The 20,667-nt window shown below is 38.8% G+C and overlaps 1 long non-coding RNA gene across 1 annotated transcript; it reads right to left on the bottom strand.

Annotated features, from left to right (window-relative positions):
- Positions 1–17,098: 17,098 nt before the first annotated feature.
- On the bottom strand, positions 17,099–18,218 carry LOC111404912. The gene is made up of 2 exons (XR_002704709.1): positions 17,940–18,218; positions 17,099–17,646 (listed from the first exon to the last, which is right to left on the bottom strand). It is a non-coding gene; the product is annotated as an uncharacterized LOC111404912 (long non-coding RNA).
- Between the last annotated feature and the right edge of the window lie 2,449 nt (positions 18,219–20,667).

The raw sequence follows: 20,667 nt of genomic DNA on the forward strand, positions 1-20,667 counted from the left end.
ATCTTGAGAGGGTTGGTCTGTATATCTACAACTTGGTCTTCACTTCGACAATAAACCAGTTTGATTGTTCCATCATTGTTGAGATCTCTTAAAAAATAATATTTCCATGTAGAACATGATTCTTGGAGAGTTTGATTGCTGAGTTGTCGTCAAAAAAATTGTAGTAACTTCAACTTGCTTTAACTGTAGCTCTTCAAGAATTCTTCTCAACCATATAGCTTGACAGGCACAAGCTGTTGCGGTAATAAATTCAGCTTCTGAACTTGACAAGGTGACAATCGGTTGCTTCTTAGAAGACCATGAAACAGCCCATGTGCCCATCATAAAAACATAGCCTGAAATGCTCCTTCTATCATCTTGATCTCCTACATAATCATTGTCAGTAAACCAGAACAACTCTAACTTTTCGCCCTTCTTGTAGAACAACCCAAAATCTCTAGTTCCTTGCAAGTAACGAGGAATTCTCTTGGCAGCTAACAAATGCATTTCTGTTGGATTATCCAAATATCTACTTATTAAACTCACAGAATGCATTATGTATGGCCAACCAAACTTAGTTGGTGTGTTCACAAGATTGCAATCCTTCATTCGAAACCTGTCCAAAATTTCTCGCACATACTTCTCTTGAGAAATGAAGATCCCATTAGCTGCTTGCACTACTTCTATGCCAAGGAAGTAATGCATCATACCAAGGTTAGACATTTCAAATTCAACAATCACAGATTTCTTGAATTCTTTAAACATGACACCATCATTTCCATTAAATATAAGATCGTCTACATATAAGCAAACAATGAGCAATTTCCCTTTATCTTCAATTTTAACAAAAAGCGTGTGCTCATATGGACATTTGTGAAAGCCTTCTTTCAAAGAGTAAGCCTCAATGCGACTATACCAAGCTCGTGGAGCTTGTAATGCAATCACCAATCTAATTGTATCATGTCTTGCAACAAGAGCAAAAACTTCTATATAATCGATCACACATATTCCTGCTTATATCCTTTAGCTACCAAACGCGCCTTATACTTATCCACTTCACCATTTTCCTTTAGTTTTGTTTTGAATACCCATTTTACACCAATGGTTTTGTGCCCATTCAGAAGATCAGTCAACTCCCAAGTATCATTTCTTTCAATGGCGTTAATTTCATCATCAGTGCCTTCTGCCATTTTGCTTTTTTGACGGCGCTTTCAAAAGTTGTAGACTCACAATTTGAAAATAAGGCAAAATGAGTGATTGGATCTTCAATGTCAGTCATCTCATAGTCTTCCATTCATGCAAGCCTTTTTCGGATACAATGAGGAGATCGAGCTGCCTCATCAATAGCTTCTGCTGCTATTGGCAAAATTTCAACAGCTGTTGGAGTTGCTTCTAATGAATTTTCAGGCATAAAGGCTGTTGGAGTTGGCTCTCTTTCAGAATCATTGTCAAAAAGAACTTGAGTAGGTTGCTACCTATTCCAATCCCAAGTGTTTTCCTCATCAAAGACAACATCTTGGCTAGTCACAATATTTTTGGTTAGGGGATTGAACAATTTATACGCTTTAGATGCTTTACTAATTCCAAGAAAGACACACTTTTCCCCTTTATCATCAAGTTTATTCCTTTTCTCATTCGGGATATGTGCATAAGCAATGCAGCCAAAAATTTTAAAATGATCTACAGCTGGTTTCCTTCTACTCCAAGCTTCCTCTGGTGCCATATTTTGAACAGCAAATGTAGGACTTCTATTCAAGATGTGAATACTCCAATTTACTGCTTCAGGCCAAAAAGTTTTTGGAATTCTCCCTCTTACCAACAAACTTCTCACCATATTAAGGATGGTTCTGTTTTTCCTCTCTGATACACCATTTTGTTGTGGTGTATAAGTAGTTGTCTGCTCTCTTTGAATGCCACAAACTTCACAAAAAACTTCAAATTTGGTTAAGCAATATTCTCCACCACGATCTATTCGGAGGTCTTAATGGTCTTTCCTGTTTCATTTTCCACACAAGCTTTAAAACTTTTAAATGCACAAAAGGCTTCTGATTTTTCCTGTAAAAAATAAACCTAAGTTTTTCAAATGTAATCATCAATGAAGGCAATTAAGTATCTTTTACCTCCATTCGAAAATGGTGTTATAGAGCCACAAATATCGGAATGAACTAGCTCCAAAATACCTTTTGCTCGCCATGACTTCCCTTGAGGAAATTGAGAACGATGTTGTTTGCCAACAAAACATTTTTCACAAACTTGGGAAGGAATACTAATCTGAGGAAGACCCGTGACCATATTTTTCTTATGGAGGATCTTCAATCCACCAAAACTCAAGTGGCCATAACGAAAATGCCACAACCAAGAAAAATCTTTTACTTCAGCTACCAAACAAGTTTGCACACTTTCAATCTTCAATGGAAACAATCTGTTTGAACTCATTTGCACAATAGCAATAGCTCCTCTAGTAGGATCATAAATCTCACAAACGCCCTTTTAAATAGTGATTACATAACCCTTTTCTTATAATTGACCAGCACTTAACAAATTGCTTTTCAAGTCAGGAACATAAAGGACATTAGAATGTTTCTACAAAACCATTCTTGGTTCTTATCTCAATATCACCCTTTCCCATCACCATCACCATCACAGTGGAACAATTACCAAAACTTACTGAAGAATGAAAGCCTTCATTTAAATAAGAAAAAGAAGACTTACTTCCACACATGTGGTTACTGCAGCCCGTATCCACATACCAAACATCAGAGTCAGAACCTGATTAGCTTGAACAGCCATCAACAAAGTTTCCACTTTCTTCGTAGAAAAATTGATTGCTCTTCCTTTTCTTTGTCATTAGGCAGCTTAGTAAGACATTCAGAACGATAATGTCCAAATTTATGACATCAAAAGGACTCTACCTTGGATTTGTTAAGATGTTGATCTCGTCATCTGCCTTTGCCCTGAAATTGATCATTATTGAATTTGAAAGACCTGCTGCCATCTCTATTGCCTCGATCTCCCCTTCCTCTTCCTCTACCTCTGTCTCGACCTCTACCCCTTCCTATAGAGTTTGAGAAATGAGTACAGGTAGAAGCCTTCAATGCTTGTTCCTCTGAAGTTGAACTTCGGTTCATCTTCTGTTCATGGACCAACAAGGAACTCTGTAGTTCATCAAGGGAGAATGCATCTATGTCTTTTGATTCTTCAATGGAACACACGACTTAGTCAAACGTTGGTTTCAGGGAACGTAATATCTTCTCCACAATGGTGACATCTTCCATCTTCTCACCATGAAATTGCATTTTGTTGCTTATCTCCATAGTCCTGGCACAGCAGCTGGTGACAGACTCCCCGTCCCTCATTTGTAGAGTCTCAAAATCTCTTCTCAAAGCTTGAAACTGTGCACGCTTCACTCTAGCAGAGCCTTGATATTTTTTTTCATGGAATCCCAAATATCTTTAGAAGTTTCTTTGCAAAGAATTGTTTCCAAGATGGGACGATCAATAGTGTGAAAAAGGTAATTTTTTACCTTCAAATCTTTTAGTTTTCGCACTTCCAACTCTGTTTTCTGCTCATCCGTCAAGACTGTATTTGGTGTAGGTGCGTCAATTCCAGATTCATCGATTGGCCAATACTCCTTTGACCGTAGAAAATTCTCCATTAGCATACTCCAATGGTCATAGTGACTATCAAAACGTGGGATCGCAGCCTGCATAAAATTTGAATCAGAAGCCATCAATTCCTAAAGCCAAAATGAGAAAATAGCTGCGGCTATTTTGAACTGTTTGTGGAGACTCTCACTGTTTGGAAAGCCTTTGTCTCACATGTTTTTTGCTCTGACACCACTGATACAAAGCTAAGGAAAGCAAAGAGAGAGTCGTATTGAAAAGCAAGACCCTGTGAATTGAAATTGACAAAACAAAGAAGACCTATATATAGGCTTTACATCAGACCTATTCATCCTACCACTAGCCACAACTCCTATAAAATAGGTTCACACACAAGACCACGAAATCAACAAAAAAAAAAAAAAAAAAAAAAAAAAAAAAAAAAAACAACAACAACAACAACTGCCTAAAGACTCAGTCAAACCTATCAATTTCTAGACTATTAATAAATATGAAATAAAACATATAAATCTCAGCACTCTAACCATTTACCCTAAAATCTGTGACAGTCTTGCCATTGATATGGAGTTTTTTGCAGATCAATGCTTAGAAATAATTTTTAGAGAGGCAATCTATTGTGCAGATGGTCTTCAAAAGCTTATCACTTGTTGATCATCATGATATCATTGTTCAAGCAATTTGGAATAATTTTGCCGGCCAGAGCCACCATATTGGCCCTCCATCGTGCCTGGAGAAGAAGCTGCCTTGGTTGTCTTCGATAAGAGCACGTGCAATGGTCGTGCCAAGACAATAAGGTCTTGTTTGGTGCTCGAACTTTTGTAATTATTCAACATCTTCCAATGTAGAAGTAGACATTTACTAAGGTGCAATTTTAATGCTGCTCTGAGGGCACAATAAAAGATTATCCGAATATATTAATATATTTAGACCAGTGCTTTTTTCAGGTTCTATAGCTCGTATATTTAAAATCAATCAAATTTAATTAATTAGGGACCCATGTAATTAATTTGAGAACAAGAATAATCTGTAATTAATTTGAGAAATAAAAAAAGTTTGAGACATAAATGTAATTATCTATCAAAGTTATGAACATTTCATGAAATTAAAATATAGTCTAGTTATTAAAAATTGTATTGTGAATATATTTAGCTCCTACTTAAAAGTAACAACTAAATGATTAAAATAAGGTTGAAAGTGTTCACCTCGATTAAGTCGTTCAACATAAACCTATTTCTGATTATTATTAGCATGGCCCATGATGCATAACCACTTATATGTCTTTGATCAATAGGTCGCAAAACACTACCCAAATTTTGCTCTCTTGGCCACCCTCCCTCTAAAGTAGAACACTAATACATTGTACTTGTTTGATTCGGCTAGAATACCAAGATTTATATCTTTTGTTCTCAAAAAGACCTTTGAGATCTGTTTTGCATTAGCTTAACTGATAATTAATTGGGTTTCCAAATTCAACACAAGAAGCAATTTTCCTCCAAAGAATAAATTAATTTCTTAGATTAATCAAGTTAATCATTCATTAGCAAATAGTTATAATGTCTTAATCCCAATCTCTTTAAGTCAAATCAACACACCTCTAATCCATATAAAACGTCGGCGTATTGTTCATGCCCAAACATCCTAAAGTAAACGTCCCTAATTTTTGAAAGGCATGCCACGTTATCAAGCTATCTGAACCGGCTTGATGACACTTCCCCACCACCCGATCTACTTCAAAAGCCCTAGCAACCGGGTCCACATCGCCGTACAGACTCTCGTAGAACCGGATCAAATCTTTCACATAGTACACGTTATTCTCGAAAAAGACCCTGACAATTTCCAAAAAGTCGGTCAAATCCATTGGCGATGGGCTGCGCGTGAGAATTTTCACGAGGTAACCAAAATCGTTTGTTAAGGATTTATTCTTAGATGTGAAAGTGTATATAAATTGATGGACAATTTCATTTGTACTGAATAGAATGTACCGAAAGTTGTCCCCCCTCACAATGCACGCAGGCCCGCGTGAATATAAAAATTTTCAAATGTGGTCCTCATCCCTTATTGTGAGTAGTATGTAAAGAACTAGGTAAAAAATTATGTACTTGTGGGATTGTCCTAAATTAATTTGTGGGAAATATCTTGATGGGTTCTTGATTAATTGGTGAAATAAGTGCTAATTATTTGTTCATTTATGTGTTTCGAAAGCAAGTTGGTTGAATTGATGGATGTAGTGGTGTACTGTTTATTTGTTGAGTAGGGTCCTGATCTTTCAGCTCATTTCTCATCGATTCATGTAGAACACTTGCATTTTGTTTAATGAGCCTATATCTTCTCCTCGTGTACTTTTTTTTCCACGTATATTTTGCCTTAAGTTTGATTTGTACTTCTTATTTCTATGTGTAGTACTATATTTTGAAGTTGGTGGAATCAACGGACTTAGCGCAATTATTCTTTGGTGAGTTATTCAGCAAATCAAATGTTATGCATCTTCTCGAAGATATATTTTAATAATTGATATTCAAAATCTTTATTTACTGATTTTGTTTGTCTTTAGTCTCAATATACTTAGTGCCTGATATGGCAAGTTTGGGGTATGATCGAACACTTATCCCGAGAATATCTCTCATAAATCCCTTGTGATTCTACCTATTGTGCTCAAGATTAAAAATATCCTCGAGATACATGCTCGAGCACTTTCAGCCTTGCTATATCCACATTTTTGTGGACCTGTCCTCGAGCAAGAGAGAGGTCCTCGGGATAGTTTATCCCCGCAGCCTACAATTGTTATCATAACCAATAAGACTCCTATGTAATTAGGACTCTAACTCTTACCATATTACTTCAACATTTGACTCCCGCAGGGACTCTATCCCAAACATAATTATGGCATTGGTCCAACTCCTTCACCTAATAGGACTCCGAAGGATAAAGATATCCAGCTAGTTGAGTTCCACTAGGAGAACGTCACCTGCTATTATAAATACAGAACCGTGGGTCATTATTCAGATACGTTTTCATTATTCTCCAGTTTATAGCCCCACGCTAGAGATGACAATTTGAACCGTTAAAACCAAAAATCGCGGTTAATCGAATCGAATGGGGCGAAAAAAATCAAACCGATAGTGCAGTGGGGCGTATATGATTTTTGATTTTAATGAACCGGTTCGTGACGGTGCGGGTGTAGTATTTATGTCGTCGAACCGAAATCGAACCGATTACCCGCTTAAAAAAATCATTCTTTTATTAGGGATAACAAGGTTTACTGAGGATGAAGTTGAGGAAGAGGCACATTTTTTTATTTAAATCTTAGTTAAAACAATTCTGGATTAGGTAGTATCATTGTATTCTCTACTTACATTTCTTATTTACTATATATGAATCAATTTTGAGTGCTAACCTATGCTAGTAAAAGTTGTGGGGAAGACTGAATATTGAATATGAGTTAAGGTTGAAGCTTTTGAATTATTGAGCATGAATCAAGTAACTACAATGCACAAGAATCAAAAATGAAGGAAAAGTTTAGTATTGTTATATTCATAATATTGTTTGTTGTTATTTTGTAATTGGAATTTGGGATAATGTTTGCATTTTCGTTTGGAATATTTTTTTTTATTTTCATTAACTCTCTTTTCATAAATTGTTTTATATCAATTTGATGGATGGACCTATAAAAATAATTTATTTTCATGGCTATTAATCGAACTGAACCGAGTTGAACCGAGCTGAATCGAATAGATTTACGTGGTTACGGTGCGATAATGGTATGGCAAAAAATTTGACGGTTCGGTGATGGTTTTGGCCGAACCGAACCGAAACCGAACCATTGCCATCCCTACCTCACGCATATAATTCCGTTTTTGACTTAAGTATCGGAGGGGCGATGAGAACACACCTCGTTGCCTTTATTTCAGGAAGCGGAAGACTACGATCGTGCTCATTCAAAGTCCTCAAGCTGGGAAAATCAACAGGTACGATTTTTGGTAGCATCATTGGCGCCGTCTATGAGAACCACTACCAAAAGTCATGGTTAACACGCGATCAGGTCTTCCTCTCGCAAGCTCATTCGCTCTCGTCCCTCATCCTATTGAAGATCAACCGGCTCCCCAAGAAGAGTCGTCAGGAGTGCCCGCACCAACAAGCAGTCATCACAACTGAAGCCTTCGAAGAGCTACGTCAGCAAGTTACCACGCTAACGCAGCTATTAAGTCAACAAAATTTGAATCCATTACCAGTATAGACAGAGCATGGTGGTTTTATGGCTGATGCTCGAGCCCGACGACAAAACCTCGCAACTAGCAGAGTAGGGACCTCAGGTATTTGTAATATGGCCTCGGGCTCGAGATCGGTTGCTATGGATTCCGGTGAGATTGCCCGAATCATTCAAGAAGGAATTACAGCCGACCTGCAACAAAATGCTCAGGGGTTAGCGGGTTTTACTCCTAACACTCCATTCACGCCGGAGATACTGTCATATCCCCTACACGACATATTCAAATATCCTCGCATTAAAGAGTATAATGGGACAATCGACCCAATCAACCATTTCAATGTATATACTAATGTCATGAATTTGCAAGTTGCGCTGGATCAGGTTATGTACAAAGCCTTCCCGCAAACGCTGACTAATGCTGCTAGGGATCAGAAAGAGTGCAACCTCTCTCATGCAACTTCGCCAGGGACCAAATGAAACCCTACAAGGATTTATGACGAGGTTTAACAAAGAAAGGCTTCAAATACCCGATCTGCACATCACAGCAGTTGTCTTTGCCCTCACTTACGCCATAAGATGTGAAGCTTTCAAGATGTCCTTATCAAAGACCCCATCGTAGATAGTGACCGAGCTCCTTACCTGAGCTGAAAAATACATTAATATGGAGGAAATGCTGAATCCAAGGAGATCTGGTTCTTCCCATGAAAAGGTCGAGAACAAGAAGCAACATGATCCTGTTTCTCGGCCAGAGTATCCTCGAGAAAAGTGCAAGAATGAAGGTCCACCAGGGCCTCTCACCCAGTTGAACACCTTCAAGGAAAATATCTTAACGGAGATCTAAGATATGAAAGAATTGAAGTGGCCTTCAAGAATGAAGTCGCCCCCTAATACAAGAGATAGAAGCAAGTATTGTGAATTTCACCTAGATCATGGGCATACCACAGAGAATTGTTAGGCCTTGCAGCGGGAAATTGAAGCCCTCATTAAAAGAGGACTGTTAAGGAATTACATTGGTCATGATAAACACTTGAAGAATGACCGTGACAATCGAAAAGAGCCTGGAGCCGGAAGTAGTGCTCAACCCATTGTCGGGACCATTAATATTATCATTGGAGACATAGCATCTGGAGGAGATACAAATAGTGGGCGAAAGCAATATGCCCGCCAACATGCTCATACCTCAAAGGAATCCTATGATAAACTCAAAGACATTACTTTTGGAGCAAGAGATTTGGAAGGAGTATCATATCCTCATGATGATGCCTTGGTCGTCTCTGCAATTGTAGCTAACTTTGAAGTAAAGAGGATTCTGATTGATAATGCAAGTGCAGCAAACATACTCTCACAGGAGGCTTTTGCTAAAATGGGGATCTCTCCCAAACAACTCAAAGCAGTAAAAACTCCTCTACAGGGATTTGGTGGTGGAGTCATTATCCCGGAGGGCATCGTCGAGCTTCCGCTTACATTGGGTTATGGTAATGCACAAGTGATGGAGATCACACCCTTCCAAGTGGTTAACACTCCTATCCCTATGGCTTACAACATCATTCTTGGAAGACCCTTACTGAACAAGATCCAAGCCATTGTATCAACTTTTCACCTGCCATAAAGTTCCCAATAGGCCATGGCATCGGAGTTGTTCGAAGAGACCAAAAAACTGCCAGACAGTGCTATGTTACTAGCATCCGAGGAATGAGTACAGACGTCATGCAAATTTCAGATCTCGAGCTCGAGCTAAGGGGTAGACTTGCCCTGGTTGAGGAATTGGAAGTGGTCGAGCTCGAGCATGGAAAAATGATAACTATTGGTCGGGATCTCAAGGCCAGCCTTTAGGAGGAAGTCATCAATTGTCTGTCCCGTAACATCGATGTTTTAGCATGGAAGATCGAGGATAAGCCAGGGATAGACCCTGAAGTAGCAGTCCATAGACTCAATATAAGCTTAGGGGCCAAACCTGTTAAGCAAAGGAAGAGGCAGTTTGCGCCGGAAAGACGTGTGGTCATTCAGGAAGAGGTCGGCAAACTGGTGAGAACGGGGTTCATAAGGGAAGTCCAATACCTTGATTGGCTCGCTAATGTTGTTCTTGTGAAGAAGGCTAGTGGTAAATTGAGGGTCTACATCGACTTTACATATCTCAATAAGGCGTGCCCTAAAGACAGCTACCCGCTACCCAGGATTGACAATCTTGTGGATAGTACATCTGGACATAAGTTGTACAACTTCTTAGATGCATTCTTAGGGTATCATCAAATCCTCATTGCCGAGGAAGACCAAGAGAAGACTTCGTTCATGGCTGATTCTACCATATACTGCTATAGGATGACGCCTTTTGGGTTGAAAAATGCTGGGGCAACATATCAGAGGCTCATCAACAATGTCTTTGCCGATTTGATAGGGAAGAACATCAAGGCCTATGTTGAAGACATGGTTGTAAAGAGTAAGAAGGTAGAGCAGCACATATCCAATCTGGAGGAGATGTTCGCCACCCTACAAAAATATTGGATGAAGCTCAACCCAGAGAAGTGTGTGTTCGATGTAACATCGAGAGAATTTTTGGGCTTCATGATCACTCACCAAGGGATAGAAGCAAACCCTGATAAGATCCAGGCCTTGGCAGCAACGGAATCGCCCTGGACTAAGAAATAGGTCCAAAAATTGACAGGCAGGGTAGTAACCCTGAACAGTTTCATGTCCCGAGCAGCAGACAACTGCTTCCCTTTCTTCTTAGAGGCAGCTAATCATTTAAGTGGAATGAGGAGTGTGAGAAGGCTTTTCAGGAACTCAAACAGACATTGGCGTCTTCTCCTATCCTCACTAAACCTGATCCTGGGGATACTTTGTTGTTGTACTTAGTCGTGTCTCACAATGCAGTGAGCGGCGTTTTGGTGAAAGAGGTCAATAGAGCCCAGCAACCCATTTACTATGTAAGTAAAGTCCTACTTGATGCAGAGATCAGGTACACTTTGGCCGAGCAACTTGCCCTCGCCCTAATAGTAGCGGCACGAAAACTTCGACAATATTTTTAGTCTCATCCCACTGAGGTGCTCACTAACCAGCCTCTGAAACATATCCTTCAAAAGCCAGACGTCTTAGGCAGGTTACTAAAGTGGGCAATTGAACTAGGATAGTTTGACATAGAGTTCAAACCCCGTCCATCCATCAAAGCCCAAGCCTTAGCGGATTTCGTCGCAGAACTTACCCCAAGGCCTCGGGGTCCAGATGAGAGTTTGAGCACTACGACAGATGTTTGGAAAATTTTCGTGGATGGGGCATCAAACTCCTTGGGCTTGGGTGCAGGGGTCATCATAACAAGCTCGAACATACTCATAGACATTCAGTGTGCACTCAGGTTCGAATTCGAGGCAACTAATAATAAAGCGGAGTATGAGGCTGTCATCATAGCTATGGAACTTGCCATTAATCTCGAACTTGAAAACATCAAAATTTTAGTGATTCCCAGCTGGTGGTTGAGTAGATTGATGAAACATTCGAGAAGAAAGACGAAAAAATGGGCTTATACTGCTTGAAAGTTCATGATCTTCGACGAAAATTAAAGAGTTGTGAAATTGTGAAGATTGCCCGGGTTGAAAACTGCAAGGCAAATGCCTTATCAAAGCCGGTGTTCATGGGAGTATATGGATGTGACAGGACAGTACATGTCAGATTTGTGATAGAACCTAACATCAATACAACCATTGGGGTCATGGACATTGATCACGAGCTGTCATGGAAGGACCCAATTGTGGATTTCATAACAAATGGTAATCTTCCAGAAAATTCTCGAGAAGCAAAGAACATCCGGTCAAGAGCTCCAAGGTATTACATTATTAATGCGGTCTTATTTCGTAGAAGCCTCACACTTCCGTATCTAAGGTGCCTTAAGCTTTCGGAATCCTCCCAAGCCCTTGAGGAAGTTCATGAAAGAGTATGCGGGAATCATCAAGGAGCTCGGGCATTAGCCTTTAAACTCATAAGGTACGAATATTACTGGCCTACCATGAAGATCGATGTCATAGGGTATGTGACAAGTGCCAGAGGTTTGGCAATGTTATCCACTCTCCCGCAGAGGACCTCACGAACATCAGTTGCTCGGCCTCGTTTGAGCAATTTGGGATTGATATCCTCGCTCCATTTTCGATAACTAGGGGACAATTGAAGTTTGTAGTTATAGCAGTGGAGTACTTTATGAAGTGGGTAGAGGCCGAGCCCTTGGCAACGATCTCAGAGCCTAAGATAAGAGATTTCGTTTGGAGTATCATATGTAGGTTCGGGATACCGAAGGTCCTCATAACTGATAACGGCCGACAGTTTGACAATGCACAATTCAAGGATTTCTGTTCCAACCTAGGGGTTAACCACCGCTTGACATCAGTCTCTCATCCCCAAAGTAATGGTCTAGCCGAGGTCATCAATCAGATTATATTACAAGACCTCCGAACAAGGATTGGAGATGCAAGAGGTTTCTGGTCCAACGAGTTGCCTTCCATACTTTGGACATATAGAACGTCCCATAGAACTGCCACCGGGGAGACCCCCTTCATGTTAGCTTTCGAAATTGAAGCCACCATTCCCATTGAAATCAGGTTACCAAGCTAAAGAAGACTTGATACCGAAGAAGCAGGGTACATCACTGAACATCTCGACCTCTTGGAAGAAGTTCGTGATCAAGCAGCCTTAAGAATGGCCTCTTATCAAGACAAAACAACAAAGTATTTCAATAAAAAGGTGAGGTCGAGAAGATTCAGAGTTGGAGATTTAGTGTTGAGAAGAGCAGAAACCGCTGGTCATGCTCCAGGAAAACTCGGACCAATTTGGGAAGGGCCCTTTAAAGTCATACGACAGCTCCCATGTGGTGCATACAGTTTAAAGGATACTTCGGGATGACCACTCCCAAGTCCTGGAACGCTAAAAGCTTAAAGGTATATCACAAGTAACTCGCTCCACCATGTTTTAGATATAAAGCCTACATGCCAAGTCAGTTTTTTATCATTAATTAGGCCTATGTGCCAAGTCAGTTCTTTATCATTCATAAGGCCTACGTGCCAAGTCTATTTTCAAAATATACTATGAATAAAGCTAATTCTCAAGATATGATCACTACACCAAAAAGCCTTGCCCTGCGGAAGCACCAAAAAGTTTTACCCTGAGCAAGCATCTCAAAGCTTTGCCCCGCACAAGCACCTCAAAACCTTACCCCGAGCAAGCACCTCAAAGCCTTGCCCGAGCAAGCACCAAAAAGTCTTGCCCCGAGTAAGCACCTATGAGGTAAAAAAAATCGGTCACCTAACATCTTGAGGTCGGGATTTGTCACTTTCATCAAAGTTGACATATGGTCGAGCTCAAAATACATCTCGTCATCGGGATATTAACTATCTTAGACATCGAGATACAAACTTCATCTTTGGAGTCGAGAAGTTTAAAAATGCGCCTTGTCGTCGGGATATTAAACTATCTTAGACGTCAAGATTAAAACTTTCATCTTTGACGTTAGGTTAAAAATACATCTTGTCGTCAGGATATTAACTATCTTAGACGTCGAGATTAAAACTTCATCTTTGGCGTCAGGGTTAAAAATGAGCCTTGTCGTCAGGATATTAAACTATCTTAGACGTTGAGATTAAGATTTTCATCTTTGGCGTCAGGTTAAAAATACATCTTGTAGTCGGGAAATTAAACTATCTTAGACATCGAGATTAAAACTTTCATCTTTGGCGTCAAGTTAAAAATACATCTTGTCGTCGGGATATTAACTATCTTAGACGTCGAGATTAAAACTTCATCTTTTGCATTAGGGTTAAAAATGCGCCATGTCGTCAGGATATTAAACTATCTTAGACGTCAAGATTAAACTTTCATCTTTGGCGTCAAGTTAAAAATACATCTTGTCGTTGGGATATTAAACTATCTTAGATGTTGAGATTAAAACTTTCATCTTCGGTGTTAAGGTCAAAATGCGCCTTGTCATCGGGATATTAAACCATCTTAGACGTCAAGATTACATCTTTCATCTTTCGCGTCAGGTTAAAAATACATCTTGTCGTCAGGATATTAAATTATCTTAGACGTCGAAATTAAAACTTTCATCTTCGGCATCATGGTCAAAGTGCATCTTATCATCGGGATATTGAACTATCTTACACGTCGAGAAGGTTAAACTATCTTGATTGTTGAGATTATTAACTAGTACTAGTCCTCGACATTATCAATACCAGAAAAACACGTCGATAACATAAAAATATATTTATAGAGATTGGGCAAAACACTTGAATTTACAAAATTAGATGACAAAAGTTCAGAAAGTATGCTCGAGAAATCTAGTCGTCGTCAACTTCTTTTGTCTCGCCTTCCTCGGCATCCTCACCATCAATATCGACCTCACCCTCCTCAGCAATTTCCTCAGACTCCGAAAGAGCGAGATCATCAACCACCTGAGGGATGGCTTTCAAGTCCTTAGGCTTCACATCAGTCCTCGAGCGGATGAAAGCTCGAGCCTCTTTTAGGGCATGGAAGTATCAGCCCATCGCATACTTCCCCTTCAGATCATTGAAAACCTCGGACTTTTTAAAATCCTCAACTGCCTTGTCCCGGGCATCCACCAACTTGCCCTCAATCTCTCTCTGAACACGCTCAAGCTTGAGCTCGAGCTCCACAGCCTCATCTTTTACAGCCCCGACATCATCTCAAGCTTTCAGTAGCTCGTTCTTCATATCCTCGTGCTCCTTCAGGAGCCGAGCGTGGTCAGCCTCGAGATCGACAATCCTTTTATCTCGAAGAGCCACCTCACCCTCGAGATCAGCCACCTTCTGGGACTCATCTTTACCTTTCAACGCCAAACCTCGGGCGATGCTCAATGTCTGGGAACAATGGAAAGAACATGATCAGACCTCGGGTATTTAAAAAAAAAAAGGGAAAAGGTCAATGGAAGAGTTATCTTTAACGCCATGGCCTCAAGGGACCTCAAGCCTTCATCGGGACCAATGTCTCCTCGATACTTCGCAACAATGCTCGGTACCTATTGACCTCGAGCCTCATCATCTACAGGAGCAGAACTTGGTGGCATCTCCTCGTCCTCGAGGTCAACCACTTCAACACTCTCCTGAGGATGAAGAAATCCTTGAGGCGTCCCCTGAGGAGTCGAGTGCTCCACAGTAACCCTCACAGTACCTGGGGACGACCCACCAGGGCTCAAGGAGTGGCGCTCAAACTTAGAGTCCTGAGGTCTCTTTTGGCCTCTTTTTTGTCCTGGAGCATGAGCCTGAGAAGTCTTTGATTTCTTGTTAACGGCTTGATGAAGAGCAGTGGGATCGAACGTCATCTCTACAGAAAATAAAAACGAAGTCATTAGCACGATCAATATACAGAGGTCGGTTATAGAAAACGAAAGGAAAATATCCTACCCTCGACGCCTTTCACATGTGCGAGGTTGAGGACGTCATCCCCGAGGATGTCGTCAAGATCATATACAAGAGGCTCGAGATTTTCTAACATCTGCCTATCTCTCTCCAATGACAGAAAATAGGCCTGACCCTCACCAAAACCTAGCAGTGTCAAGCAAAACCCATCGGACGACGAGAACACACCTCGTTGCCTTTGTTTCAGGAACCAGAAGACTATGATCGTGCTCATTCAAAATCCTCAAGCTCGAAAAATCAATAGGTACGATTTTTGGTAGCATTAGTGCCTATCAGTAAAAATCTCCAAATGATTTGTGCACAAGGTTCAGTTGCAAAATTTTTGGAGCAGGAAAATTTCCCTTTTCTAATTTTTCTTCCAATTATACTCATACAGAATTTTGTAGTCTAAGGTTATGCTCGGACTAAGATGACTGATGAAGAGCTGAGAAACAAGATATACAAAACCTTAACTTGTAGAATTAATATAAGACATGGATTTCTCGGTCTCCTTTTTCAATGCCTAGCATGTTGGCTGACCCTAGGAACCTAATAGGCTAGGTGGGTGTCTAATCTGCGTAGAAGCTCCTGGACTGTCACTTAATCCTACTTGTATATGGAACTTTTATTCACAATTTTGGTTGTTTTTATAAAATTCTCAGAGAGGTGGGGTGTGTCTTTCCTTGAGTACATAATTTGAGTGGATGAATTAAATAGTTACTCACAACTTAAACCAACACTTTTTTCATTTGATTAGCTTTCCCCATCTCTCTTTGGTCACAATTGATGCAATCAATGAATCTTAGAAATTTGTACACTGGAGGTTTGTTTTACATTCATTTGAAAGCATAAAAGTGTATATATTATATATATATATATATTCCCTCATTCCGTTTCGCCAATAATGTAACATTCCGATCATGTGAACTTCAGGATTCACATTTCCATGCACAATGAAAAAATTAGTTCCAATAATACGAGGACCAACTGAAAAGGTTCCTCCATATTACCTAATTTTATTGACTTGTTAACTTACTGATTTCTTCTTTAATTGTTTAACTCATATCAACATTAAAAACGCTAATATTGCGTTTAAAATAATACATAGTATATTTAGCCTCTATTTGGTAGTAATTTTTCATCCAAAAAAATTAATTTTTGGATCGTTATTTTACTATTTCAATCGTCATTTTTTATTTCTTCACTCACAAATAGGTCTCACTTTTCTTTTTAAAGGTCAAAAAATTAATTCTCATAATCACCATCCTTAAATATAACATTATTTTCAATTCATTTCTTAAAATCTATTATTCTTTTACTAAAATGGTAATTTGAATTTATAATTTTTTTTGTTTTCTAAGTTCATCTAAATTTATAGTTGATTATTGAGCAGGGGTAATAATATCCCTGTTCTCGCCTCATCAGGATTTCTGAAACACAGGGACAAAGACAAGAGAGGATTAAAATATCCTCATTTACTTATTTATTCTTTTTTAATTTAATTCTTTTTATTTTCAAATGCAATTAAATATTAAGAATTAAAATAAAATAAATAAACAAAAGTCCGGACTAGTTCAAGGCAGAGTTCCCCCGTGGGATTGGGAATCAGATTCTAATTGTTGCTGGAAAAAAATGTTCAGACTTAAATTAGTAATAGAAAGGTAGGTTACCCACCATGTTAATTGAGTACATCGACAGAGATGTAATCAATGTTCATTGGCCTCATCCTAAATAAGATCACTTAAAATTTAGAGTTAGTTATAGAATATAGATTCATATTAATTAAGAAGCGTGACTCCATATGATAAGGGACATAAACCTTAATCCAACATATAAAACGTCTTTAAAATTACATCGAAAATTTCTCACGATGAAAATAAATGACAGTACTAGAAATATAGTCATCAAACATTTCATTTGTTCCACCTGCTTAACGACGTCTAATACAGTGCAGTTTAACGTACCAAACATTTCATGACTAGGTTACTAATGCGTTTTTACAAATTTAACAAAACCTAAATCCTAAAGAGTACTAGACAAAACCTAAATCCTAAGAGTACTAGAAACATCCCTTGATTGAGATTCAAGAGAGGATACATTGCTCTTCACTTCTTAGATTTCTTGTTCCCGTCTTCATGCTGAAAGTCAAGCAAAACAGTGCTCTTACATTTGGGGCATTTTGGATCCTCCTTGAATAGCATGACGTACATGAGACATTGAGGACACCCAACCAGCATCATGGAAGTGGCCTCAGGGCTGCTCAAGTAAGTGTCGTCCGGGCTGCCTTCCTGGGACATGCATGAACTTCTAGGCGATATCTCGATAGATGAAACAGATCTGTTGGGGGATTGAACTTGTAGACTTGCCCTTGGTGGGGATAAATTCAGTTTCAACTCAAGTTTCGGACTCTCAGCATTGTTATTCATTTTCTTGAATGACCTGAAAGCTACGCAACAAATCACGTTTAATATGCTCGACTAGACATGATTAATAATGAAAAATTATCCACTAACACGCCAATAAGTACTTCATATAATGTATGTATAACAGGCCAGAGCATACTGGGCTAAGCTTAAAAAAGTTTAGATGTAAAAGTATGTTACTCATAAATAAGTTTGAAAATAAGCAAGTTACTTATTTTTAACAGCCAGGTAACAAAGAAGTAACTTATCAATGGAATAGTAAATTAAATAAGAAAAGAAGGGGAAAAAAATGAAGTGATAAAGAACACAAGATTACCTTATGTAGGCAACTTCTTCAACCAAAACTTGAAATTTTGAGGCCAAGTCTTCGAATTGTGGCTTCGAATTGTTTGCTTTTGCTTCAGTGCCTTCAAGAACAATATATATATAGCTACAAATTGGAAAGATAAAAGCACTGAAATTTAATTCAGAATTGATTACTCATTATAAAAAGTCAGAGGTATAAACTAAACTGAATTGGACTGTAGTAAAGGAGAGGGCAGAAAGTGTAAAAATCCCTAGAAATTTGTTGGCAAGATGAATTAAAGCCAGTAAATATTTGCAACTAAAGTTTGGTAATAGCTTCATTCATTGCAGAAGAAAGTTCAGGTATGTATAATATATGTAATGAGAGCAATTAAGATCATCATTTATGGCCTAACTGCTATCAGGTTGGACATTAAAACAAAGCCTTTTTTAAAATCTTGCAACATTCATTATTTAGGAGTACATCTGTTTTACCCGGCATGTTGGGTGGGCAGGACGAATGGACGATGAGCAAATTTTTAACTTATTTTTCTTGTTCAGCACTGTGCACCAAACATGACGTTTATAGAGCATGCTTGGTGGACAATACTAGTGTAATAATCAGGGTCTTTACACTACAAGCACTTTTAACGAGTGAGAGTAAAGAGTTCTCACTTGTCGTGAAAGAAAACTTTTTTCTCATCTTGCTTGCCATGTTACAACTTTTTCGACCCAGTAACAGCAAAAAACAGATTCAACATTGATTTTACTTGAAAACACAAACTACCGATACTTCTAGCTGGAGCAAATAAATGTGGCTTAAAGAAAGACCTAAACAAAAATAATAAATCAGAAAATGAATAGCTACCGTACAATGGTAGTTACCAGTCAGGTGACACATCAATATCTTAATGTACATTGTACAATCTTCTGATTCTTTATCAATGAAATTCTATACTGTTTACAATTGTCTATGTTTTGGGGACACTTACCACAACCAACCTTATTAATGTATGACCAGAAATCTTTCTAAAATTGAGCTTAGTATTTTTATATCTAGCAACAACCCTGCAGCTGAAAATAAAGGACGATATATTTATTTGGTATATAGCATTCTACCAGTATTTATTTGTAAGATAAAATCTAACCTCTCCCCTCAACCCCCGGGCCCCAAGGCATGTTCGTGGTGTCAATAGGCTAGGCCGAGATAGTTGTGGAGATGAATGGAATGGCCCACTTACCATCTAGCAAGCCTAGTTAGCTTCATATCTCTATGTGGAAAGGGAAATGCTATGTGTAAACCTTATGGTGTACACAATGCATTACACCCCTCACATAGAAAGGGGTTCACAAATATTTTATTGTATATGGACCTCACTCCATGTGAAGGGGTGTAATGCTATGTGTACACCATTGTGTACACATAACATTTTCCATGTGGAAAGTACACCAATGCAGATTTTGAAAAATCATAGTATGAAGTTTATTTTTTCATAAGTCACGTCTCTCACTACAACCACATACCCTAATTATTTTCCAATTTCCATTCTCTTTCTACATTTCTCCATATCTATGTTTCTCTTTACCACCACACACCACCACCAAATAAGCTATCTGTGTGGTGCTCAGCCGCACACAACGCTGTCGCCTATCGGCACAGTGCTCACATAGTGCCGCGCGATGCTGCTGCCCCTATGTCGGCAGTGTAAGTATTATGCTTTAGGTCCAATCAACTTTGGACATAAATACTTTTGATATATAATTAATGTAATTTAATGGCAGATCTATTATTTAATTAATAGACAATTAAATAAATAATAGAGTCCGTAAATTCAAATCTTCGTAATTTGTTAATCACAAGGAGTTGTGATTGTGAGATACAAATTACATCTGATTGAATATTAAATCGTCTGTGGTCGTAAGTAATAACAAGATACGAATATCGTTATTACGAATAGACCATCACGTGTAGCATTTCTTACTTATGAAGTAAGTAGTTGATCTCACAAACTAAAGTGTGGTGACACTTAAATGAACACGTGGATGTTTTGTTATAGAACAAAACATTGGAGACCCGCCAAGAGATTCCACGTGGATAACTATCTGAGTGTCAGTGGTTAATCTCTAACGTTCGATAGTGGGATTGGTCCTTTTGACTTGAAGTCGTCATAGTACCTTATATGAGGACGGTCATGCTTTAATGGTGTTGGATGTTGCTCTGCCAAAAGCTATTAATACAGTATCGTTCGGGTATGTCAATAATCATATGAAGGTTGTGAACGACCAATAGATGATTCGTCACTCTTAGATAGTAAGAGATTATGATCTGCGTTTCATTCAATTAAGTCGATAACGAAATTCTTGGCCAAAGTGTACTCATAAGTTGAAAATGAGTTTTCGACTTATATTGACTTAATAGTGGAGTGAAAGATATGATCGATAATCGAAATTGACACACTTCCATATCTCGTAATTGATCGGATTATATTGACGAAGGGATTATAGTTTTACGGTGAACGAACGATTTTAGTTTTGTCATACCACATGACATTTCATGTCACATGTATTGCCCTGACATATTGATAGATGTCAATCTGGGACGGCGAGTGTGAACTGATGATAAATTAAAAGGGTGTTTTAATTTATCAATTCTGATTAGATCAAAATAATATTTCACGTCGTTAGCCATCGTGATCGGGAACCTGATGGGTCGTACACAAAAGAGAATTGGAAGATTGCAATTTGTCAATTAATTAATT

This window comes from Olea europaea, chromosome 11, assembly GCF_002742605.1.
Source record: "Olea europaea var. sylvestris chromosome 11, O_europaea_v1, whole genome shotgun sequence".
NCBI classification, from domain to species: Eukaryota; Viridiplantae; Streptophyta; class Magnoliopsida; order Lamiales; family Oleaceae; genus Olea; species Olea europaea.